General features: G+C 44.0%; 1 long non-coding RNA gene across 5 annotated transcripts in view; it reads left to right on the top strand.

Annotated features, from left to right (window-relative positions):
• Positions 1-27,405, top strand: part of LOC138299907 (uncharacterized) — a 770,123-nt gene that overhangs the window by 334,069 nt on the left and 408,649 nt on the right. For all 5 annotated transcript variants that reach the window (XR_011204848.1, XR_011204850.1, XR_011204851.1 and 2 more), the window contains one exon: positions 732-845. This is a non-coding gene — a long non-coding RNA (uncharacterized lncRNA). The remainder of the gene's footprint in view (positions 1-731; positions 846-27,405) is intronic.

The following is a 27,405-nucleotide window of genomic DNA, read 5'->3' as shown; positions in this document are numbered from 1 at the left end:
TCGAGGAAAAGGCCGCACCCCAGCAACCTTCCTCGTACAGATTTCGCCAGATGTAGCCTGGTGAAATTTATATGGGAAATGTGAGGGCGTTGGGAAAACCCTACCTTATACGCTACACTCTTACTCGGCGCCTGAGAGTGTTTCACATTATTGTATTTACATTGCCTTTTTATAATTGTGTACATCCCGTCTTCCCCATCATTTTCGTTCTTATTCAGTGTTTACATCATACGGCCCATGACAACATCCTATGTCAACACTGAGAAGCCCTGTAGAATAGCGCTATGCATATTCATTATGTAAGTTTCTTGTTTGAGGCACTTTATGGCTCAAGACGTCTGATCCTAAAACGATAACAATGTTTGAATTGGTTTGAATAGTGAACACTACCATGACATCAGAGCAATTATTTGTTGAACCCTTTTAGAACATCTTTGAATCGTACACTATAACATTTATTTCCTTTCGTCTGGTCTTTGGGGATATTTAAATCCTTAACTCTTTCGTCCTATTTGGCAGGTACACAATGAGGAGTTAAATGTGCATCTTGCCAAAACTGTATTGTGTTCCAAATGCAGCATGTTTATTTATTGATCCAATTTAGCTAGAAGTACGTTTTTGTTGAAATCTTAAAAGTAGTGAGATAAGACAGCTAATGTTCATACTTGCAACAAGTTTTCTTGATTAATAGCAACCCTTATCTGAGTTACTTTACTGTTTTTGTCTTTCAGGTGAACGATTAGCAGTTTGACACAAGGAATGGTTATCAGTGACAGTCTTGTATTTTCGTGAGCAATTTGACCATGTGTGTGTCGTATTGCACAATCAATACCTCCTTCTCTAAAGTGAGTGCATAATTACTGCCATGTTTTCTAAAATAAAGGTGTATTTATGTACAGAAGATGAACTGCATCAAACACCGACTTTACTAATTTCTGTAATGTATATGTGATTTGAACAGTTCTGGAGTTCATAACCATAAAAATAGTGACAAATGCAATTTGCAGTATATGACCAATTATTATTACATCCATGTTATTAACGAATTTGCAGAGAATGCTAAGATGATGTGTCTAACGGCGAAGATTATACAACAGCATGTCTTCCCCTAGAAACTGGTTTCACATGGTGGCTTAGATTTTACCATCCTTGTATCTAGCACCATTTGAAATCAGTGTTCTAGGAGCAAGGATTGCAGCATTCCTTCTGGTACAGAAGATCCACATACACCTGGCAGGCTTGCAAAAAATAAGGTGCAGGAAAATACATTCACGAACTTTGTCAATAAAACGGGTTAATTATGTGGTGAAACGTTCGTGGTGATTTATTGTACACACAGTAGTAGACACATTGTGTAGAATGAACAAATTGAATTGACCGTCCTCATCATAAATGCTAAAGATTATGACGTAGAGCCTGATGTTTGTTTTGTTTCTAATGTTAGTTGGCACTGACTTTATTAACTTCATTAGTTCTTGGTCTTTCAAGTTAATTTCAATAAAATCAATGTATTAGGTTTAATAAAATCAATATACTAAAGCATATATGATAATTGTTGCTTTACTACAGGATGCTAGTGATTTAAACAGTATGATGTTTTATCTGAATTGTTGATTATGTGTGCACTGCGTACTGAAAACCTCTGTGACTTGTAGTTATCACACCAGTTTACAAGCACACTTTTTCTAGCAATATTGAGGTGCAGAATTACAGCCACCCAAAATAAAAGGTGCTATCCCCTGTTGTATTTGTTTCAAAATCTCCTTGTGTAAAGGGCCAAATGCTACAGGAGTCAGCTTGTCCTGTAAAGGGATCCACTCCTCCCACCTACTGTCCAAATAAATTAAATGGACTGTGGGTGCCAAACTTGTTTTATTTCCTCTCACCTTATTCTTCCTTGCTCTCTGATCCTCCACATTTTCTCCGCAGCTTCTATTCTGTAAACCCTCGATTTGGTCGCCAGAAAGACTTTCACTTCACCTTCACTTTCACAGTAAATGTTCCATTCCTTTGAATAGACATCTTACCCCCACAGGTTCGTTCCATACGTGTCCCTTGCTCTCATTCTCCCACTTTAGGCTGCATGCTCTCTTGGCATCCACTCACATACCTTAGGTTGGCCACATGCATTCTGTTCGTCCACTGCTCTCAAAACAAGGTACATGCTCCCTTTTCCTCTGTTCTCTCACAAAAGGCCAAATTCAATTTCACTTCCCATCCTCACTCTCCCTGAACATTCCATTTCACTTCAATGTCACTCTTTTACCAGAGGCACGCCCCATACCTCAATCTCTCTGTGCCTTCAAAACACTGGCTTCAAAACCCCTTCTGTTTTATGCCACCTTCTCTATTTTGCCCTCCACTCACCCCACCGCATCATAATCCTGAGTTGTGCTGGGGTAACAGCAGTATCCTGTTTACCATCCCCTTGGGCAATTAGAGGGAGTCTCAGTGACCACACATACTGCCAGAACAGCCTCAGTCATGCATTCTTAGTTCTAACACTCCCTTGATGTTCCACAATGCTACTCTGTTTCTGGGCACTAGACAACTTGGAGAGAAGGGTAAAATGCTTGTCATGACCCGATAAATGGGTCAGTAGAGTTTTATTATGTTTCTTGATTTCCAAGTGTTGTGCTTCACTGTAAAGAGAAGTTGAATGTGTGAAAATGGCACATGAACCAACTGCTGATGCAGTTTAGACTAGAAACTGTATGTGGAGAGGTATTTGCTTTCTTAAGAAAGAAATCACACTCTACCCTGATTGCGCTTGGAGTGTAAAGGGCCATCGGATACGGACACCCTCCCTCATAATCAGTAACTTCCTAACATTACCGACCCGTTTATAAGACACTGATTTTTGTTCTGTGTACATGTAATTACAGCGTAAAGCAAGAGGGACGATGAGAAGGTCCATGTAGTGTGTGTTGTAACAATAAATCACATGTCATGGTACATCTGGGTTTCGTTTGCAAACCTAGTGTGGTAAACGAGGCTTTAAACGGTCTTTTGTAGTCGAGAACAGAAAATTTGTTCAGACTTTAAGGCAATAATGTTTTGCTTTACAGTAAATAAAACAGGCGTTTCCTCCTACCTCATCTACTTCGTATTTTTTCTTGCAGTTGTGTTGTTAGTTTATTTTTCTAAAGTCTCGCCTACCAGACATCGCAAGCAAGAACTTGCACTGGGCTTAAAATCTGCCATTTGGTGATCTTTATTGTCACTCATTTCTTTGCCTCTTTTTCTATAGCTTTTCTTGACCATCTTGTTCCATTAGAGCACAGCTTCTTTGCCATCCTCTTGATTGGCTGACTTGTATCATTCCACAGCTCACTTTTAGGGAGCTTCTTTTTTCCTTTTAGGTTTCACTTCATAAGAGAGCATGTGTTTTCCAACTTTTACCCTTGTGTGCTTCAAAAAAAAACACACACACACAAAAATCCGTGTTTAGAGATTTTTTTCGGCTTGTCAATGCTTATTGGGGTAGATTTGTACGGTGTCTCTTCGGTATTTATTGTAGAATGTGGTGTAGAATGGTGATGCAAAAGTATTCAGGAGACGGTTGAGGCTAGAGAGTTTGTTGTTCACCGCTGCAGCTCCTCCCGGGCTCGATGGGTGCTGTATTGTATTGATCTGTTTCTGGGGCTGAATAAACCGTTGCTTACATCAAAGAACGCATTAGTCCTTCTTTACACAGTAGCGAAGTGGCTCAAAAGGAAGAATATTCAGCGAAAGAAATGACGTCAGTTAGCCCCAGCACAGGAAAATGCTGCAAATTCTGCTGTAATTTACGGTGGAAATTTACGAAAGCAGTGTTGAAGAACTATGGAAGAAGACCTGTAAGTAATATGTTTTTACAAAGTTATAAGCTTTATGGTGTTATCAGTTAGCCGCTTACTGTCGGTTTCACGATCGAACACTCCTAATTTACAAAAGAACAAGGTGTGAAATTGTTCCCAGTTGACATTGGGGACTCAGTGAAAGTGAGAAAGGAGAGGAAAGAGCTTAAAGGGCAAAGTACATTTACTGAACCACTTAAAGTGGCCAAAATATTTTGTAACTCAGTGTTGCTCAACGATTGAAAGATTGGCACTTGGGCAGATTAGTGAAGTGAAAGTATAGAGGCCAAAAAAAAACAATGTACTTATAATTAGATGAATGATGTTGATAAAATGACAATTGCAGAGATGGGAAATGATATTGCTAATTGAAACGTATTCGAGGGATAAAGGTATGGTGTTAACTCAAATAGTCTGCAAGGTAACACACAGTCAAAACTACCAGAATAGGAAGTATGGTACCATTTGCAAACGTATATATATATACTTTTATTGCTTCAGTTTAAAAAAATAACACATTACAGGACAACCCCGGTACAGCAGGCACAGCAAACAAACTCATTACCGAAGATGTCCCGTACGCCCATGCACTGTAATCACCATAAAGTTCTAGTATCTATCATGTCTTGCTAAAATAAACATGCATTGGGCGCATGAGCCTGCAAGCACAGTTGAACTGAAAAATAAACAAGTAGTCCAGCCGCTCTTACAACCCCCTGCACCAGAAACAGTAAAACAGAGAGAACAACAGGAGGAGAACAATTTGCAAACTTAAAAGGTTCGCCGGCAGCCCCCATCTCAGTATCACCAGATAGAGACTGGTGCCACTTTGACACTATAGGCAAACGATTTTCCCTCATGTCAGCCATTACAGTGAGAGCTGCTAACGCCTTGGCTATCCTGGCACAATACGATAGACAGATGTGGTCGGCCATTAAATCTATGCTAGATCTCATTCCAGAGGACCAAAGACAGCAGGCAAAAAAAGATCTTACAGGAGGGAGAACGTGCCTCTTCTGAGATTATCGATACAGCCATGGATATCGCATCCACAGGGTTCAGGCACCTGGCAGGCTCTGCTGATCTGAGGCGTCAGGATTGTCTCAAAGCTACTTCATTTCGACCGGAAGTGAAAACAAAAATTCTGGATATGGCTTATGACAGAAGTATGCTTTTTGGCAAGCACATAGATGAGGCTCTTCTTGCCATTAAAACAGACACTGACACCGCCAAATCCCTAGGTGCCTTGCAGTATAGGAGATTGCCTTTCAGAGGTGCAAGGGGGAAAGGTTTTTGCACCTTTAGAGGCTCTTACAACTGCTCCCAACAATTTCAGCCTTACCAACTTCAATATAGAACACCGCAAACATACTGTCAACCAACTATGGCTGGTTTCTCTAAACAGGGAGCTCGCCGGTGATCCTCACATCAATCCAGGTCGCAAACAATGAACCAATCCAAGTACCAGTTCTCACCCTTTCCATCATCAAGTAGGGGCAAATATCTCCACAACTGGAAAACTATCACCTCTGATCATTGGGTATTGAACATAGTAACTTAATGGCCACACCTTCGGATTTACGCTGAAACCACCAAACAACCCAACAAAAGGGGCACATTCCCCTTATCTTCACTTATTGGAAAAATAAACCAAATTGATTCTTCACAAAGGAGCAATAGAGAAAGTTGCATTGGGTCAGAGAGAAAAAGGGTTCTATTCCCTCTTTTTCCTCGTGTGAAAGAAAACAGGGAAATGGCGACCTATTTTGGTCCTGCGGCATCTAAACAAATACCTCTGCAAGCAAACTTTCAGAATGATCACTCTTTCTGACATATTAAATCTCCTAAACAACAAAGACTATATGACATCTCTATACTTGGAAGATGCATACTTTCATATCCCCATTCATCCTAAGCATCAGAAGTATCTTCGATTCATAGTGGCTGGTACTCATTATCAGTTTTGAGTCCTTCCCTTCGTACTCAAGTCAGCCCCACGCATTTCACTAAGTGTTTGTCCCAGTAGCGTCTGCTCTCCAAAAACAAGGTCATCAGGTTTTTCCATACCCAGACGACTGGTTACTAAAAGCGTTGACTTCACAGAAAACACTCAAAGCGACAAAAGACTGCCTTATGCTCTTTCAAGAGTTAGGTATCACAGTCAACAAAAGAAAATCTTCCAAAATACCTACTCAGAGAATGACATTTCTCGGGGCTGTTCTAGACACATAGCACAACAAAGCTTTCCTTACACAGGAACGACAAAAGCGACTGACGTCTTTAGCCACAGCAATATCAAGAAGAAAGTCCATTTCAGTGAGATTATGCAAATCGCTCCTAGGTATGATGTCTTCCGCAATCAACCGAGTTCTAAATGCACGTCTCAGAATGAGACTGTTGAAAGAGGAATTACAAGTTCAGTGGAACCAATCACAAGAATCGTTTGAAGATTGCATTTTCGTTGAGTCAAAGATGATAAGGGCATTAGACTGGTGGGCTCACCAGTCTCATCTTTCTCATGGCCTCACTTAAATGCCCTTAGTCCCAGAGTTTATAATTACAACGGATGCATCAATGGAAGGATGAGGAGTTTATTGCCAAGATCTGCAAATCCAGGGAAAATGGTCAAACCAACAACAGCTTGGAATACAAGGCCATCTTTCTCACATTGCAGGCCTTCCTCCCAAGGATGCAAGGCTCTCAGGTACTGGTGCGGACAGACAACACAACCAGCATGTATTATATTAACAAGCAGGGAGGCACGAAATCCTTAACACTCTCACAAGAAGCACAGGAGCTATGGAACTGGCTAGCAAGCCACAACATCTCCTTGAAGGCCGAACACATCTCAGGAGTGCACAACACGTTAGTAGATGCACTCAGCAGAGCCAAGAGCGATTGTCACGAATGGGAACTGAATCAAACCCAACTAGACAAAATATTCGCAACAGGGGTAGACCAACTCTAGATCTTTTTGCAACAAACAGGAATACCAAATGCCAATTGTACGCAAGTCAATATCCCCTTCGAGGGTCTTGGAGGAATGCCCTTTCGATGCAGTGGTCTGGGATCTATGCATACGCTTTTCCCCACATTCCATTGATTCCCGAGGTCATCGCCTAATACTAATCGTTCTGGTACACGGAACTGCTCCTGATGTCAGAAGCCATACCAATACGCCTCCCACCGACTCCAGTGCCACTATCAATGCACCAAGGGGAAGGTTTGCATCCAGATCTGACATCACTTTACTTGCATGCATGGCTCCTGAATTCCATGAGTTCCAGTATCTGAAGATCACTCTAGAATGCAGAGACAGACTTTCTAAAGTGAGAACGGACAGTGCAAACAAAATATATTGACTTAAATGGAAGGGGTTCTGTTTTTGGTGTCAACAAAATGACTTGCACCCGTATGACGTCTCTCCAGAACAAATGTTACATTATCTTCTAATGCTTGCAAAATCCGGGCTTGTGCATTCCTCAGTAAAAGTGCATTCCGCAACAATTTTGAAATACAGACGTTCTTCAGACGAGGCCTCCCTTTGTTCATCACAACTAATTAAGCAGTTCATGAAAGGTTTATTCAGGGCTTTTCCTCCAGTTGCCCCCTTCAGAATGGCACCTTAATGTTGTTCTCTCACAATTAATGAAATCCCCGTTTGAACCTATCCAGAAGGGAAACCCAAGTTTCTTACATGGAAGATAGCTTTCCTCATTTCCACCAGAAGAGTCAGTAAAATCCAAGCTTTCGCTACACAAAAACCTTTTCTACGTTTTACTGGGGATTTCATAATTCTCAAAACAAATAAAAAATCAATTCCTAATATTCTCTCTCAATTTAATCTCAATCAACCTGTTGTTCTCCGGCAGCACCAGCATCAAGATCCTCTACACGTTGAATGTAAAGAGATGACTAATTTACTATCTCCAATGCACTAAAACTTTTTGCAAGTCTGATCAATTGTTACTCTCTTACAGAACTGGCCGACAGGCCACTGCAGTAACAAAGACGATGATAGCAAGATGGCTATCAGCAACCATCTGGTTCTGTCATTCTGCAGCAGGAAAACCTCTAGAAAGGCAACCTAGAGCATATTCAACAAGGACAGTATCTACCTCTGCTGCTCTGTTTGCTGGAGTTCCGTTAGAACAAATATTCTGTGCTGCTACTTGGAAGAGTACCCACTCATCCACAAAACACTGCCTCCAGTCCACTCATAGAAGTGATGCGGCCGTGGGTCAAGCAATCTTACACCATCTGTTCCAGCAAGGCGAACCTCTATTGTAAAGAAGAATTTTATTTCTAATACTGGTGATTATTATTATTCATATTATTGTTATTATTATTATCCATTCGAACATCTCTAGATAAAGTTTTGTTTCTATAACTACACTATATAATTATGATATATGATGTAGAAAATTCTCTCATACCCACCATCCGCTACGATTTTCTTATTCTACATGGTTAATACTGCTTGTTATTCTGATTCAAGCATGTGAATCTATGAAAGATCCAATACTGGATAAGAAAATTAGTTACTTATCTGTAACTGCAGATATCCATTACTGGTATCTTTCATAGACTCACATGCGACTCACCCTCTTCCCCTTAGAGGCTCCATTTACTAACTCAGGATGTATAATTCACTCTAGTGACGAAAATCTGAGGAAGAGAGCCTTTCTTAAGAGTGTTCTAGAGCAGTGGTTCCCAACCTGTGGTCCGGGGACCCATGGGGGTCCACAAAGCCTCATTGGGGGCCTGTGAGTGCTTTGAAAAGTTAATAATTGTAACAGATTAGGTCCCCAGATTTCAATAATGATTCAGTGGGGGGTCCTGGGTTCCAGTATTGATAAAGTGGTGGTCCACAGAAGTCAAAAGGTTGGGAACCACTGTTCTAGAGGGTGCTGTTGCCTGAATGGTCATGTTTCAGGTTTGGTCCATTTCTAAGAAAGGACATGGATAGAGTAGCACATTTAAGGCCTACTTTCATTGTAGCCTCTGTGGTTGTTGCATACTGCTTTATAGGATACCGTGGGACTCCCACTTCGACGACGGGGAAGATTCAAGCATGTGAATCTATGGAAGATACCAATACTGGATAACTGCAGTTACGGGTAAGTAACTAATTTTCTTATCTACTGATTGGATCAATTTCCACTATTCTGTTTGGAATTGTGGCCATGAACACAAACTTGCTATATTTATGTTTCCTGCTTACCGTGTAATTGCTGTATTATGGATGAAAGCATGTTATTTACATAGAATCTAGATCTCACAAATTGACTGAACTATTGACTTGTTCATCCGACAAAGCACACTTTAAAACTTCTTTTAAATCTCAGCAGTCCATTTGTCCTGGACAATTGGTGTTAACAATTCCACACCTCTGGGAATTATTTGTCATTGCAGTTGTAAATAGTAAACAAGCACTGGTAAAGTCAGTCTTTCTGGCTTTGTCTACCATCCTTTTATCTTTGTCAATGATTAGTTTGTCTTGCCATGGTTTTTATAAAACGTTGTGGGAGCTGCTGAGCCCTCACTGATATGAAAATGTGAAAAAGGTATTTTTTGGTCCAAATAGCACACTTAGCTGTAGGGAACTGCTTTTTGTGTGGGCATGTTCCTTGTGAAAGAACATTGGGCCAGATGTAGGAAGCCTTTTGCACGTCGCAAACTGCGAAAAACACAGTTTGCGACATGCAAAAGGCCTAACGCGATGCACAACCTCAAATTACGAGTCGGTACCGACTCGCAATTTGAGGCTGCGACTCGCAAATAGGAAGGGGTGTTCCCTTCCTATTTGCGACCGCATTGCCAAGCTGAGTTGCTTTGTGACCGCGAATTCGGTCGCAAACCAACTCGCAGTTACCATCCACTTGAAGGGGGTGGTAACTCATTCGCAAAAGGGAAGGGGTCCCCTTTGTGAATGTCGACAAAAATGTTTTTTCAGAGCAGGCAGTGGTCCTATGGACCACTGCCTGCTCTGAAAAAAACGAAACCAAATGGTTTCGGAAATTTTTCTTTTTGCAGCTCATTTTCCTTTAAGGAAAACGGGCTGCAAAAAGAAAAGAAATAAACTGCTTTATTAAAAAAGCAGTCACAGACATGGAGGTCTGCTGTCTCCAGCAGGCCACCATCCCTGTGAGTGCTTGGACTCGCTATGGGGTCGCAAACTGGGACCCACCTCATTAATATTCATGAGGTGGGTCTTTGCGACCCCATAGCATGTCGCAGAAGGTGTCTGAGACACCTTTCTGCATTTGGTTTTGCGAGTTGCAATTTGCGAGTCGCTATGACTCGCAAATTGCAAGTCGCAAAATTATACTTACCTACATCTGGTACCCATACCCAGTATGCTATCACTTTGTGCTGTTATCCAATGACTGAAGTGAGCTGACCAACTACCTCTTGCTGTAGAGGGCGGAAGAAAGATGTGAACGATCCATGAGGAAGGCTTGCCGAAAACTCATAAAAGTATATTTATATTAAAAATAAAAAGCGTTTGATTTTAGTAAAGTTATACATAAAATAGTCATACACATTTTTGTAAAATTGAAAGGTTTTTGGCAAACATCAGATTTCAAAATGTACTCATATCATAAATAGCATGCAACGCTCCCCTCAAGTAACACTTAAGGAAGTCCAATGTTGCAGCAACTAAATGCTTTGGGCCCAAGATGGTTTAATTGTATACAGATCTCCCCCATTACCTGAAAGTTAAATAAGATGAGGGGCTTCCCAAAAAGTTAACAAGTCTTTTATTTGGCATGCACAAAAAAGAGCAGGTAAATGTAATTTCCCATTGGGCTAGTTGTAGAAAGTTCTTAAATTCAGAACCCTGCACTGGAAACTGTTGGACTCCTTTGAAGGACAGTCATTTCCCTGTTAGACTCAAGTGTCAAGATTTTGGGGCGAGTGCTTTTGTCTTGAATGGAATCCTGGGCCAATGAAAATAAGATTTTGTCAGATGTTCAGTTTGGCTTCAGGCCAGGTACTGGCACAGTAGAACAATCTTTTAACATTTATTTTGTGGGTCTGTTTTAATGCAGCGGCACCACAGTGGATAGAAAATGGCTTTGCCCGCAGGCTGTTGGCAGTTTCAATTTTTTTTGCCACTTTCATCCTCCATGAGGAATTAGGCTAGCACCGCTGTTATTATGGATTAAGTGCTGAGGTAAACCGAAGGCAGCCTTAGTTAGATCAAGCATAGCCGGTTGTTTACCCTTAGATGGCGCTAATCGAATCCCCTTGCTTGCATATTTAAAAGTAACTTTTGAAAAACTAGGTCTGGCTGAAGTAAATACTAATCTGCAAAAGTTTAACCTTAACTGTAAAGAGACTGTGAAAAAGCATTCTCTTGAGCACTGTATTGAAACAAGACTGATGAAGGTGCAAAATGTACTAACAGTCATGAGTTATTCCTTTGTGTCAATTACTAGGATCTGCAAACCATATTTATAATGGTTTGCTGACCCAACCCATCAATTTTATCTTACTCGTTTTAGGTAGAACACTGTGCACTTTAAGTTAGCCTTTCCAATGCAAAAAGTCTGGCAGCATGATCTACCTTCATATTGTTTACTAATGTTTCACAACAAAGCACAAGTTACTTTATATTGTTTTGTCCATTGTATTGGATACCACACTCCTCTTTCCTGGGTCCTGTATTGTGGAGGTCAAACATTAGGCAGCACCAGTTGGGAATGGAATTTCTGCAGAGACTTTCCACATTAGAGATTTGTTACACAGTTTTAAGTTACGTTAAGACAGCCTTAGTGATTAGGAAATGCTATGTAGATATATATATTTGAAACACTGTACACTTTAAGGTTGTCTTTCCAAAGCAAAAAGCCTGGCAGCACGACCCATCTTCATGGCTTGGTAATAATATTTTGAAGCAAAGCGCAAGTCACTTTATATTGTTTTGAATATTTTATTCAGTACCACGCTCCTCTTTTCTGGTCCCTATTCTGTGTATGTCAAGTATGAGACAGCCTGAGAGTTTTCATATTAGAGATTTGTCATGCAGTTTTAAATTACATTAAGGTGGTTTTGGTACTCAGGAAACACAACGAAGAGATAAACATTTGAAATAACTTAATGATTTTGATTTTTTTTGTTACTGTTTCTTATGGAGAGTTTGTATTTTCAACATTTTATCATTATATATGTTTGTGTCCATTTTATGACGTTTGTTTCTTTTGCCGAATAAAGTTTATTGAACTGAAGTAACTGTTAAAGAGAGTCCAATGTTGTAGCAAGGAAATGCTTTGGGCGCCAGGAGAGGGTTTAATTGTATACATGTCCCCACCATGATATGAAAATTAAATAAGATGAGAGGCTTGCCAAAAAGTTAGTAAGTCATTTTCCTTGGTATGCACAAGAAAGAGCAGGTAAATGGAATTTCATGTTGGTCTAGTCGTACAAAGTTCTTAAATTCCGATCCCTACACCGGAAACTCTTGGACTCCTTTGAAGGACAGTCAAAACCTGATCATAAAGACACCTCAGTTGCTTGGCCACGGATGGGTGAATCAGAGATGGTGTTAAACCTCACTTTCTTGAAGCAATGTGTCCAAAGATAAGATACAAAACAGCATATCAAAAATACAATGAAATGAGGAAGGACAGACTCAATGAGTTCCAAGGTGGAATTGGAAAATATAGAAAGATTTATTGTAAAAATTCAAAAGTACAGTACAGAGATTGTAAGGTGAAGATGCATAAAAGCATTGCTATAAAGGCTCTCCACATTAAGATACTACAGGATAATAGGCAGAATAGTCCATGTGCCAATAAGCAGCAAAATCAGTAAGAAATGTGACCGCAACCTTAGTAGCATCCGAAAGGTTACTGGCTGACCCCACAATTGGAGAGATTATATATCATAGAAATCTCATAGAACAGGATGAAAACTCATATTCATCATCATGTGAGCAAAAGAATTAAAGTTTCAGCAAATCAGACTATAGAAGTAATAAGCATTGTTTTGCCTTACTATCTAAGCACTATTCCACTACATGAATATTGATTCAGTCCCTTCAGTGTTTTCTGGAGATGGCAGAATAAAGTTAAATTAGTTACAAAACATCAGTGAACTATTTAGAATGAATGCAAAACAGCAAGCAGGCCGAAGAAACCTTGAAGATTGAAACTTACTTATCTCATGATAGAGACGCTTCATCAAAAACAGCATAATTCAGAAATAAACATGATTTGCATGAATAGGCGCAGCAGAAGTAGTCTGGTTGACACTTAACTTAGACACATTGAAGGTATTATTAGACCTAAGGTATCTATTTATTTTGTGAGGTTTTGTAGAGGGCACAATACCCCAAAGGACACCTTGGTGTTATGGGAGTTGGGACATTGACAGAAAGGAACATTTAAAAGAACCATGTCTTGAGTTTCTTATGATAAGCCATATGAATAGGTATCTCTTACAGATCTACAGGGAGGGCTTATATATGAGAAGCCTCTGTCATCTGAGTGTGACTTATTAATGTGCAGGATGACAAGGATCTTTAAAGAACTAGAGTGTAGAATGCTTAAGGGCAAATAAGACTTGACTAGACCTTTCTGATAGACGAGCCCTACCTGTGAGTAAAGCACAGTGCTTTGAAAATAGATAGTTTTCTTATCGGCAGTCAATTCAGTTTTCTTAGATGACTGGATACTGAGAAAAAGGGCAGCAGATTTAAAATAAGCGGGACTGCTGAGTTGTGTATTGTTTGAGGACTGTGAAAGAAGTAGTTGTGCAACCCCAGGGAGAATTTCTACAATCCAGCCGAGGTGTGATCAGTAAATGGACAACACTTTCTTGGCTGCACTAGGCAGGAGCGGGTGATTTTCCTGAGCATACGTAGCATACAAAGCAGAGAGAAACAGAAGCCGGATAGATGGTCAGTTTGGTTGGCGAAAGATAAATTGATTTCAAACCAAATTACAGGGTTCTTGATGGATGGGACAGTTAGATGGAGAAGACTCAGGTTAGAAGGCCAAAAAGCTGGAGACCTGCGGATAGGTTGATGGCTAAAGAGAAGGCCCTTGGTTTGTCTCAGTAAAGTTTCAAGCAGTTTTTCCCGCATCCAGGACACAATTGCTTTCATTCAGTCCCAGAAAATATTCTGAATTCCTTTCTATCCACCGGAAAGGGAAATTATAATTTGGGTATCTTTGTCGTAAAATACAGTTTCAAACCCAAAATAACAGATTAGGGACACTATGGTGTAGCAAGAACGCATTCAATAGGAAAAGAGAGTGGGAGAGAGAAATCTCTGAAATCTAGATGAAAGGAAGGAGGTGATTAATTTCAAGGCTCTGTTAATACAAATAGATTATTGCTGATGGGCCTAAAAGTATCAAGGCTGCAAAGTGGGCTAGATTTAAACACAATTCTCACTGTTAGCCCAGATTATGTGCTGTGCCAAGGGCAGAACTGAAACTGGAATGAATCGAAAAGTTCTTCATGTCTGTGAAAATCGGAGGGTTGTGAGTTGATGGCTTTTCCCCCAATTTTGGATGGTAAAGGAAGCCGTGTGATAGGTGTGTAGTTTCTCAGTCTGTTGTGTAGGAGGCTGGACTGGCTTGTAGTGAGTACCAAGGGGTACTTACACCTTGCACCAGGCCCAGGTATCCCTTATTAGTGTATAGGGTGTCTAGCAGCTTGGGCTGATAGATAATGGTAGCTTAGCAGAGCAGCTTAGGCTGAACTAGGAGACGAGTGAAGCTCCTACAGTAACACTAGTGTCACTTGCACAATATCATAAGAAAACACAATACACAGATATACTAAAAATAAAGGTACTTTATTTTTATGACAATATGCCAAAGTATCTCAGTGAGTACCCTCAGTATGAGGATAGCAAATATACACAAGATATATGTACACAATACCAAAAATATGCAGTATAGTAATAGAAAACAGTGCAAACAATGTATAGTTACAATAGGATGCAATGGGGGCACATAGGGATAGGGGCAACACAAACCATATACTCCAAAAGTGGAATGCGAACCACGAATGGACCCCAAACCTATGTGACCTTGTAGAGGGTCGCTGGGACTGTAAGAAAACAGTGAGGGTTAGAAAAATAGCCCACCCCAAGACCCTGAAAAGTGAGTGCAAAGTGCACTAAAGTTACCCAAAGAGCACAGAAGTCATGATAGGGGAATTCTGCAGGAAAGACCAAAACCAGCAATGCAACAACAATGGATTTCCAGACGAGAGTACCTGTGGAACAAGGGGACCAAGTCCAAAAGTCACGACCAAGTCAGGAGTGGGCAGATGTCCAGGAAATGCCAGCTGTGGGTGCAAAGAAGCTGCTACTGGACAGTAGAAGCTGAGGATTCTGCAAGAACGACAAGGGCTAGAAACTTCCCCTTTGGAGGATGGATGTCCCACGCCGTGGAGAGTCGTGCAGAAGTGTTTTCCTGAAGAAAGACCGCAAACAAGCCTTGCTAGCTGCAAAGCTCGTGGTTAGGGTTTTTGGATGCTGCTGTGGCCCAGGAGGGACCAGGATGTCACCAATTGCGTGAGGGGACAGAGGGGGCGTCCAGCAAGACAATGAGCCCTCTCAGAAGCAAGCAGCACCCGGAGAAGTGCCGGAACAGGCACTACGAAGTGGAGTGAAACGGTGCTCACCCGAAGTTGCACAAGAGAGTCCCACGCCGCCGGAGGACAACTCAGGAGGTCGTGCAATGCAGGTTAGAGAGCCGTGGACCCAGGCTTGGCTGTGCACAAAGGAAATCCTGGAAAAGTGCACAGGAGCCGGAGCAGCTGCAAAACACGCGGTTCCCAGCAATGCAGTCTGGCGTTGGGAGGCAAGGACTTACCTCCACCAAACTTGGACTGAAGAGTCACTGGACTGTGGGAGTCACTTGGACAGAGTTGCTGAGTTCAAGGGACCTCGCTCGTCGTGCTGAGAGGAGACCCAGAGGACCGGTGATGCAGTTCTTTGGTGCCTGCGGTTGCAGGGGGAAGATTCCGTCGACCCACAGGAGATTTCTTCGGAGCTTCTAGTGCAGAGAGGAGGCAGACTACCCCCACAGCATGCACCACCAGGAAAACAGTCGAGAAGGCGGCAGGATCAGCGTTACAGTGTTGCAGTAGTCGTCTTTGCTACTTTGTTGCAGTTTTGCAGGCTTCCAGCGCGGTCAGCAGTCGATTCCTTGGCAAAAGGTGAAGAGAGAGATGCAGAGGAACTCGGATGAGCTCTTGCATTCGTTATCTAAGGAATTCCCCAAAGCAGAGACCCTAAATAGCCAGAAAAGAGGGTTTAGCTACTTAGGAGAGAGGATAGTCTAGCAACACCTGAAGGAGCCTATCAGAAGGAGTCTCTGACGTCACCTGCTGGCCCTGGCTACTCAGAGCAGTCCAGTGTGCCAGCAGCACCTCTGTTTCCAAGATGGCAGAGGTCTGGAGCACACTGGAGGAGCTCTGGGCACCTCCCAGGGGAGGTGCAGGTCAGGGGAGTGGTCACTCCCCTTTCCTTTGTCCAGTTTCGCGCCAGAGCAGGGCTGAGGGGTCCCTGAACCGGTGTAGACTGGCTTATGCAGAAATGGGCACCATCTGTGCCCATGAAAGCATTTCCAGAGGCTGGGGGAGGCTACTCCTCCCCTGCCTTAACACCTTTTTCCAAAGGGAGAGGGTGTAACACCCTCTCTCTGAGGAAGTCCTTTGTTCTGCCTTCCTGGGCCAAGCCTGGTTGGACCCCAGGAGGGCAGAAACCTGTCTGAGGGGTTGGCAGCAGCAGCAGCTGCAGTGAAACCCCAGAAAAGGCAGTTTGGCAGTACCCGGGTCTGTGCTAGAGACCCATGGGATTGTGCCAACAATGCCAGGATGGCATTGAGGGGGCAATTCCACGATCATAGACATGTTACATGGCCATATTCGGAGTTACCATTGTGAAGCTACACATAGGTAGTGACCTATGTGTAGTGCACGCGTGTAATGGTGTCCCCGCACTCACAAAGTCCGGGGAATTTGCCCTGAACCATGTGGGGGCACCTTGGCTAGTGCCAGGGTGCCCACACACTAAGTAACTTAGCACCCAACCTTTACCAGGTAAAGGTTAGACATATAGGTGACTTATAAGTTACTTAAGTGCAGTGGTAAATGGCTGTGAAATAACGTGGACGTTATTTCAGTCAGGCTGCAGTGGCAGGCCTGTGTAAGAATTGTCAGAGCTCCCTATGGGTGGCAAAAGAAATGCTGCAGCCCATAGGGATCTCCTGGAACCCCAATACCCTGGGTACCTCAGTACCATATACTAGGGAATTATAAGGTTGTTCCAGTATGCCAATGTGAATTGGTGAAGTTGGTCACTAGCCTGTTAGTGACAATTTGGAAAGAAATGAGACAGCATAACCACTGAGGTTCTGGATAGTAGAACCTCAGTGAGACAGTTAGTCATAACACAGGTAACACATACAGGGCACACTTATGAGCACTGGGGCCCTGGCTGGCAGGGTCCCAGTGACACATACAACTAAAACAACATATATACAGTGAAAAATGGGGGTAACATGCCAGGCAAGATGGTACTTTCCTACACAACCTCCCCCCCCCCCCCCCCAAACGAAGGACAATAAGACTAGCCATGACCTGATGAGTCTTCATTGTCTAAGTGGAAATATCTGGAGAGTCCATCTGCATTGTAGTGGGTACTCCCAGGTCTATGTTCCACTGTATAGTCCATTCCCTGTAGGGATATGGACCACCTCAACAATTTAGGATTTTCACCTTTCATTTGTTTTAGCCAAAGTAGAGGTTTGTGGTCTGTCTGTACAATGAAGTGAGTGCCAAACAGGTATGGCCTCAACTTCTTCAGTGCCCAGACCACAGCAAAGGCCTCCCTCTCTATGGCAGACCAACACTTTTCTCTAGGGGTCAACCTCCTGCTGATAAAAGCACAGGTTGATCCTGGCCTCAGAATTAAGTTGTCATAAGACTGCCCCTACCCCTAATTCAGATGCATCAGTTTGGACAATGATTGTTTTGGAGTAACAGGGGCTTTTCAGGACAGGTGCAGAGCACATGGCCTGCTTCAGCTCCTCAAAAGCTTTCTGACAGTTTGCTGTCCATAATACCTTCTTAGGCATTTTTTTAGATGTGAGGTCATTAAGAGCGGCTGCAATGGAGCCATAGTTCTTTATGAACCTCCTATAGTACCCAGTGAAGCCTAAAAAGGCTCTCACCTGAGTCTGAGTTGTAGGGGGAACCCAATCTATAATAGTTTGGATTTTCCCCTGAAGTGGTGCAATCTGTTCTCTACCTACCAGGTGTCCCAGATAAACCACCTTCCCCTGCCCTATCTGGCACTTTGAAGCCTTGATAGTGAGGCCTGCCTTTTGCAGGGCCTCCAAAACTTTCCATAGGTGGACCAGGTGATCCTCCCAGCTGGAGCTAAAGACAGCTATATCATCTAGATATGCTGCACTAAAAGCTTCCAGCCCTTGCAGGACTGTGTTCACCAACCTTTGAAAAGTGGCAGGTGCATTTTTCAATCCAAAAGGCATTACTGTGAATTGGTAATGGCCTCCAATGGTTGAAAATGAGGTTTTTGCTTTAGCATCTTCTGATAACTTGATCTGCCAATACCCTGCAGTCAAATCAAAAGTGCTTAGATACTTGGCAGATGCCATCTGCCCTGGGTATAGGGTGAGCATCAGTTTTGGTTACTTGTTTGAGACCTCTATAGTCTACACAAAACCGCATTTCCTTTTTTCCATCCTTGGAATTAGGTTTTGGTACAAGTACCACAGGAGAGGCCCATGGACTTTCAGAGTGCTCAACCATTCCCAGTTCCAGCATTTTCTGCACTTCTTGCTGTATGCAGTCTCTGACATGGTCAGGCTGCCTATAGATCTTACTTTTGACAGGCAAGCTGTCTCCAGTATCTATAGTGTGCTCACACCAAGAAGTGGTACCTGGCACAGTAGAGAAGAGTTCAGAAAACTGACCCAGGAGATTTATGCAGTGGTCTTTCTGCTCAGCAGTAAGACAATCTGCTAGTACAACACCTTCCACTAGAGCATCTTGTTCTGTGGAAGAGAAGAGATCAGGGAGAGTGTGTAGGAAAGTACCATCTTGCCTGGCATGTTACCCCCATTTTTCACTGTATATATGTTGTTTTAGTTGTATGTGTCACTGGGACCCTGGTAACCCAGGGCCCCAGTGCTCATAAGTGTGCCTGAATGTGTTACCTGTGTAGTGACTAACTGTCTCACTGAGGCTCTGCTAATCAGAACCTCAGTGGTTATGCTTTCTCATTTCTTTCCAAATTGTCACTGACAGGCTAGTGACCATTTTTACCAATTTACATTGGCTTACTGGAACACCCTTATAATTCCCTAGTATATGGTACTGAGGTACCCAGGGTATTGGGGTTCCAGGAGATCCCTATGGGCTGCAGCATTTCTTTTGCCACCCATAGGGAGCTCTGACAATTCTCACACAGGCCTGCCACTGCAGCCTGAGTGAAATAACGTCCACGTTATTTCACAGCCATTTTACACTGCACTTAAGTAACTTATAAGTCACCTATATGTCTAACCTTTACCTGGTAAAGGTTAGGTGCAAAGTTACTTAGTGTGAGGGCACCCTGGCACTAGCCAAGGTGCCCCCACATTGTTCAGAGCCAATTCACTGAACTTTGTGAGTGCGGGGACACCATTACACGCGTGCACTACATATAGGTCACTACCTATATGTAGCTTCACCATGGTAACTCCGAATATGGCCATGTAACATGTCTATGATCATGGAATTGCCCCCTCTATGCCATCCTGGCATTGTTGGTACAATTCCATGATCCCAGTGGTCTGTAGCACAGACCCTGGTACTGCCAGACTGCCCTTCCTGGGGTTTCTCTGCAGCTGCTGCTGCTGCCAACCCCTCAGACAGGCAGCTGCCCTCCTGGGGTCCAGCCAGGCCTGGCCCAGGATGGCAGAACAAAGAACTTCCTCTGAGAGAGGGTGTGACACCCTCTCCCTTTGGAAAATGGTGTGAAGGCAGGGGAGGAGTAGCCTCCCCCAGCCTCTGGAAATGCTTTGTTGGGCACAGATGTGCCCAATTCTGCATAAGCCAGTCTACACCGGTTCAGGGACCCCTTAGCCCCTGCTCTGGCGCGAAACTGGACAAAGGAAAGGGGAGTGACCACTCCCCTGACCTGCACCTCCCCTGGGAGGTGTCCAGAGCTCCTCCAGTGTGCTCCAGACCTCTGCCATCTTGGAAACAGAGGTGCTGCTGGCACACTGGACTGCTCTGAGTGGCCAGTGCCACCAGGTGACGTCAGAGACTCCTTGTGATAGGCTCCTTCAGGTGTTAGTAGCCTTTCCTCTCTCCTAGGTAGCCAAACCCTCTTTTCTGGCTATTTAGGGTCTCTGTCTCTGGGGAAACTTTAGATAACGAATGCATGAGCTCAGCCGAGTTCCTCTGCATCTCCCTCTTCACCTTCTGATAAGGAATCGACCGCTGACCGCGCTGGAAGCCTGCAAACCTGCAACATAGTAGCAAAGACGACTACTGCAACTCTGTAACGCTGACCCTGCCGCCTTCTCGACTGTTTTCCTGCTTGTGCATGCTGTGGGGGTAGTCTGCCTCCTCTCTGCACCAGAAGCTCCGAAGAAATCTCCCGTGGGTCGACGGAATCTTCCCCCTGCAACCGCAGGCACCAAAAAGCTGCATTACCGGTCCCCTGGGTCTCCTCTCAGCACGACGAGCGAGGTCCCTCGAATCCAGCGACACCGTCCAAGTGACCCCCACAGTCCAGTGACTCTTCAGCCCAAGTTTGGTGGAGGTAAGCCCTTGCCTCACCTCGCTGGGCTGCATTGCTGGGAACCGCGACTTTGCAAGCTACTCCGGCCCCTGTGCACTTCCAGCGGAAATCCTTCGTGCACAGCCAAGCCTGGGTCCACGGCACTCTAACCTGCATTGCACTACTTTCTAAGTTGGTCTCCGGCGACGTGGGACTTCTTTGTGCAACTTCGGCGAGCACCGTTTCACGCATCCTCGTAGTGCCTGTTTCTGGCACTTCTCCGGGTGCTACCTGCTTCAGTGAGGGCTCTTTGTCTTGCTCGACGTCCCCTCTCTCTGCAGGTCCAATTTGCGACCTCCTGGTCCCTCCTGGGCCCCAGCAGCGTCCAAAAACGCCAAACGCACTATTTGCGTGTAACAAGGCTTGTTGGCGTCCATCCGGCGGGAAAACACTTCTGCACGACTCTCCAAGGCGTGGGGGATCCATCCTCCAAAGGGGAAGTCTCTAGCCCTTGTCGTTCTTGCAGTATTCACAGTTCTTCAGCCTAGTAAGAGCTTCTTTGCACCAACCGCTGGCATTTCTTGGGCATCTGCCCATCTCCGAGTTGCTTGTGACTTTTGGACTTGGTCCCCTTGTTCCACAGGTACCCTCAGTCAGGAATCCATCGTTGTGGCATTGCTGATTTGTGTTTTCCTTGCATTTTCCCTCTAACACGACTATTTGGTCCTTAGGGGAACTTTGGTGCACTTTGCACTCACTTTTCAGGGTCTTGGGGAGGGTTATTTTTCTAACTCTCACTATTTTCTAATAGTCCCAGCGACCCTCTACAAGGTCACATAGGTTTGGGGTCCATTCGTGGTTCACATTCCACTTTTGGAGTATATGGTTTGTGTTGCCCCTATCCCTATGTTTCCCCATTGCATCCTATTGTAACTATACATTGTTTGCACTGTTTTCTAAGACTATACTGCATATTTTTGCTATTGTGTATATATATCTTGTGTATATTTCCTATCCTCTCACTGAGGGTACACTCTAAGATACTTTGGCATATTGTCATAAAAATAAAGTACCTTTATTTTTAGTATAACTGTGTATTGTGTTTTCTTATGATATTGTGCATATGACACTAAGTGGTACTGTAGTAGCTTCACACGTCTCCTAGTTCAGCCTAAGCTGCTCTGCTAAGCTACCATTATCTATCAGCCTAAGCTGCTAGACACCCTATACACTAATAAGGGATAACTGGGCCTGGTGCAAGGTGCAAGTACCCCTTGGTACTCACTACAAGCCAGTCCAGCCTCCTACATTGGTTGTGCAGCGGTGGGATAAGTGCTTTGAGACTACTTACCACTCTTGTCATTGTACTTTTCATAAGAGAAAAATATACAAAACAAGGTCAGTGTATATACACATAGCCAAAAAGTTTTGCATTTCCTCTTTTCACTCTTTTCTAAGTGCTGAAAAGTACTTCTAAACTTTCAAAAAGTACTTAAAAGTTTAAAAAGTTTTTTCTGTCTTTCCAAAAAGTTCTGAAAACTTTTTTCTCTTTGTCTATCACTTTAACTCTCTCTATAAATGTCTGGCACAGGCCAAAAAGTTGAACTGTCCAAACTTGCATATGATCACCTTAGCTGGAAAGGAGCAAGGAGTCTCTGCATAGAGAGAGGTTTGAGTGTAGGGAAGAATCCTTCCTTAGAACTGTTAATTAATATGCTTAGAGTACAAGATAAGGCCATAAGTGCCCAATCTGTAGAAAAAGTAGCTAATGGTTCTCAATCTGATCCAGGGACTCCCCCAGGAAAAGGTTCAGGAAAGAAACTTCTCAGCCTGCCCATTACTAGACAGTCTAGCATAGTTGGTACAGAGGTTGAATCACATCATACTGATGATGTGCTCTCACATTATGCTGGTAGCCAAGCTGTTAGGGTGCCCTTGGTAAGGGACAGGTCTCCTTCTGTTCATTCCCATCATACCTCTGTATCTAGAAATGTCCCTCCCACCCACCCTGATGACAGATTGTTAGAAAGGGAGCTCAATAGATTGAGAGTGGAGCAAACCAGACTGAAGCTCAAGAAGCAACAGCTGGATTTGGATAGACAGTCTTTAGAAATAGAGAGGGAAAGACAGAAAATGGGTTTAGATACCCATGGTGGCAGCAGCAGTATTCCCCATAGTCATCCTGCAAAAGAGCATGATTCCAGGAATCTGCATAAGATAGTTCCCCCTTACAAGGAGGGGGATGACATTAACAAGTGGTTTGCTGCACTTGAGAGGGCCTGTGCTGTACAGGATGTCCCTCAAAAGCAGTGGGCTGCTATCCTATGGCTATCATTTAATGGAAAAGGTAGGGATAGGCTCCTTACTGTAAAAGAAAATGATGCTAACAATTTCCAAGTTCTTAAGAATGCACTCCTGGATGGTTATGGCTTAAACACTGAACAGTACAGGATAAAGTTCAGAGATACCAAAAAGGAGTCTTCACAAGACTGGGTTGATTTCATTGACCAGGCAGTGAAGGCCTTGGAGGGGTGGTTACATGGCAGTAAAGTTACTGATTATGACAGCCTGTATAACTTGATCCTGAGAGAGCATATTCTTAATAATTGTGTGTCTGATTTGTTGCACCAGTACTTGGTGGACTCTGATCTGACCTCTCCCCAAGAATTGGGAAAGAAGGCAGACAAATGGGTCAGAACAAGAGTGAACAGAAAAGTTCATACAGGGGGTGACAAAGATGGCAACAAAAAGAAGGATGGTAAGTCTTCTGACAAGGGTGGGGACAAATCTAAAAATGAGTCTTCATCAGGCCCACAAAAACACTCTGGTGGGGGTGGTGGGCCCAAATCCTCCTTTAATCAGAACAAGGAAAAGAAACCATGGTGCTATTTATGTAAAATAAAAGGCCATTGGACAACAGATCCCAGTTGTCCAAAGAAAGGCACCACAGCTCCTACCACTACAACCCCTACTGCTACACCTAGTGTCCCTACTAATAGCAGTGGTGGTGGGAGCAAACCTACTAATAGCCAATCCAAGGGAGTAGCTGGGCTCACTTTTGGTAATTTAGTTGGGGTTGGTCTGATTAGGGAGACCACAGAGGCTACTTTAGTCTCTGAAGGGGCTATTGACTTAGCCACTTTGGTTGCTTGCCCCCATAACTTGGAGAAGTACAAGCAACTAACCCTAATAAATGGTGTTGAGGTCCAGGCCTACAGGGACACAGGTGCCAGTGTCACAATGGTGATTGAGAAACTGGTGCACCCTGAACAACACATACTTGGACACCAGTACCAAGTAACCGATGCTCACAACATAACACAAAGCCACCCCATGGCTGTTGTAAATCTCAACTGGGGGGGGGGTATCTGGTCCAAAGAAAGTTGTGGTAGCTTCAGATTTACCTGTAGACTGTCTATTAGGGAATGATTTGGAGACATCAGCTTGGTCAGATGTGGAGTTGGAGGCCCATGCAGCAATGCTGGGCATCCCAGGGCATATTTTTGCTTTGACAAGGGCTCAGGCCAAAAAGCAAAAAGGACAGGGAAGCTTGGATCCTGGAACAATGGACCAAGTGCTCCCTAAAGCTAGGGCTAGTAGAAGCAAACCACTTCCTACTATCCCTCCCTCTACAGTGGATTCTACTTCTGAGGAAGAAGAATTCCCTCCCTGTGCAGAACCTACACCAGAGGAGCTGGAAGCAGACACTGCTGAGCTTTTGGGTGAAGGGGGGCCTGCCAGAGAGGAGCTGAGTGTGGCACAGCAAACCTGTCCCACATTAGAGGGTCTCAGACAGCAAGCTGTCAAACAGGCTAATGGGGATGTCAGTGACTCACACAGAGTTTACTGGGAGGACAACCTCTTGTACACTGAGCATAGGGATCCTAAACCTGGAGCTGCCAGGAGATTAGTGATTCCTCAGGAGTACAGAAAGTTCCTCCTAACACTGGCACATGACATTCCCTTAGCTGGGCACCTGGGTCAAATGAAAACTTGGGACAGATTGGTACCACTGTTTCATTGGCCTAGGATGTCTGAGGACACAAAAGAATTTTGTAAGTCCTGTGAAACCTGTCAAGCCAGTGGCAAGACAGGTGGCACTCCAAAGGCACCCCTTATCCCACTGCCTGTGGTTGGGGTTCCCTTTGAAAGGGTAGGGGTTGACATAGTTGGCCCCCTTGACCCTCCTACTGCTTCAGGCAATAGGTTTATCTTGGTGGTAGTGGACCATGCCACAAGATATCCTGAAGCAATTCCTTTAAGGACCACTACAGCTCCTGCAGTGGCAAAGGCCCTCCTGGGAATATTTTCCAGGGTGGGCTTCCCAAAGGAAGTAGTATCAGACAGAGGAAGCAATTTCATGTCTGCATACTTAAAGGCCATGTGGAAGGAGTGTGGTGTAACTTACAAGTTCACAACACCCTATCATCCACAAACAAATGGACTGGTGGAGAGATTTAATAAAACTCTCAAAGGCATGATTATGGGACTCCCTGAAAAACTCCGCAGGAGATGGGATATCCTTCTACCATGCCTCCTTTTTGCCTACAGGGAGGTACCCCAGAAAGGAGTGGGCTTCAGCCCCTTTGAACTTCTTTTTGGACACCCTGTTAGGGGTCCACTCACACTTGTAAAGGAGGGTTGGGAACAACCTTTAAAAGCTCCTAAGCAGGATATTGTGGATTATGTACTTGGCCTCAGATCAAGGATGGCTGAGTACATGAAAAAGGCCAGTAAAAACCTTCAGGCCAGCCAAGAGCTCCAGAAGCAATGGCATGATCAGAAGGCTGTTTTGGTTCAGTACCAACCAGGGCAGAAAGTGTGGGTCTTGGAGCCTGTGGCCCCAAGAGCACTCCAAGATAAATGGAGTGGACCCCACACAATTGTTGAAAAGAAGGGTGAAGTCACCTACTTGGTTGACTTAGGCACTGCCAGGAGTCCCCTTAGGGTGCTCCATGTCAACCGCCTGAAACCCTACTATGACAGGGCTGATCTCACCCTGCTCATGGCAACAGATGAGGGACAGGAAGAAGACAGTGATCCTCTACCTGATCTCTTCTCTTCCACAGAACAAGATGCTCTTGTGGAAGGTGTAGTTTTGGCTGATTGTCTTACTGCTGAGCAGAAAGATAATTGCATAAATCTCCTAGGACAATTTTCAGAACTCTTCTCCATTGTGCCAGGCACCACTTCTTGGTGTGAACACACTATAGATACGGGAGACAGTTTACCTTTCAAAAGTAAGATCTATAGGCAGCCTGACCATGTCAGGGACTGCATAAAGCAAGAAGTTCAGAAGATGTTGGAACTAGGAGTGGTTGAGCACTCTGACAGTCCATGGGCTTCTCCTGTGGTACTGGTACCAAAACCCAATTCTAAAGATGGAAAGAAGGAAATGAGGTTTTGTGTAGACTATAGAGGTCTCAACTTGGTAACCAAAACTGATGCTCACCCTATACCCAGGGCAGATGAGCTAATAGATACACTGGCATCTGCCAAGTATCTAAGCACTTTTGATTTGACTGCAGGGTATTGGCAGATCAAAATGTCAGAAGATGCTAAACCTAAGACTGCATTTTCTACCATTGGAGGACATTACCAGTTTACTGTAATGCCTTTTGGTTTGAAAAATGCACCTGCCACTTTTCAGAGGTTGGTGAACACAGTCCTGCAAGGGCTGGAAGCTTTCAGTGCAGCATATTTGGATGATATAGCTGTCTTTAGCTCCAGCTGGGATGATCACCTGGTCCACCTTTGGAAAGTTTTGGAGGCCCTGCAAAAGGCAGGCCTCACTATCAAGGCTTCAAAGTGCCAGATAGGGCAGGGTAAGGTGGTTTATCTGGGACACCTTGTTGGTGGGGAACAGATTGCACCACTTCAGGGGAAAATCCAAACTATTATTGATTGGGTTCCCCCTACCACTCAGACTCAGGTGAGAGCCTTCCTAGGCCTCACTGGGTATTACAGGAGGTTCATTAAGAACTATGGCTCCATTGCAGCCCCTCTTAATGACCTCACATCCAAGAAAATGCCTAAAAAGGTATTATGGACAGCAAACTGTCAGAAAGCTTTTGAGGAGCTGAAGCAGGCCATGTGCTCTGCACCTGTCCTGAAAAGCCCTTGTTACTCTAAAAAAATCTATGTCCAAACTGATGCATCTGAATTAGGAGTAGGGGCAGTCCTATCACAACTTAATTCTGAGGGCCAGGATCAACCTGTTGCTTTTATTAGTAGAAGGTTGACCCCTAGAGAAAAGCGTTGGTCTGCCATTGAGAGGGAGGCCTTTGCTGTGGTCTGGGCTCTGAAGAAGTTGAGGCCATACCTGTTTGGCACTCACTTCATTGTTCAGACAGACCACAAACCTCTACTTTGGCTAAAACAAATGAAAGGTGAAAATCCTAAATTGTTGAGGTGGTCCATATCCCTACAGGGAATGGACTATACAGTGGAACATAGACCTGGGAGTAGCCACTCCAATGCAGATGGACTCTCCAGATATTTCCACTTAGACAATGAAGACTCATCAGGTAATGGCTAGTCTTATTGTCCTTCGTTTGGGGGGGGGTTGTGTAGGAAAGTACCATCTTGCCTGGCATGTTACCCCCATTTTTCACTGTATATATGTTGTTTTAGTTGTATGTGTCACTGGGACCCTGGTAACCCAGGGCCCCAGTGCTCATAAGTGTGCCTGAATGTGTTACCTGTGTAGTGACTAACTGTCTCACTGAGGCTCTGCTAATCAGAACCTCAGTGGTTATGCTCTCTCATTTCTTTCCAAATTGTCACTGACAGGCTAGTGAC

Source organism: Pleurodeles waltl, chromosome 6, assembly GCF_031143425.1.
Source record: "Pleurodeles waltl isolate 20211129_DDA chromosome 6, aPleWal1.hap1.20221129, whole genome shotgun sequence".
Lineage (NCBI taxonomy): Eukaryota > Metazoa > Chordata > Amphibia > Caudata > Salamandridae > Pleurodeles > Pleurodeles waltl.
This window is presented reverse-complemented; position numbering and strand designations above follow the sequence as displayed.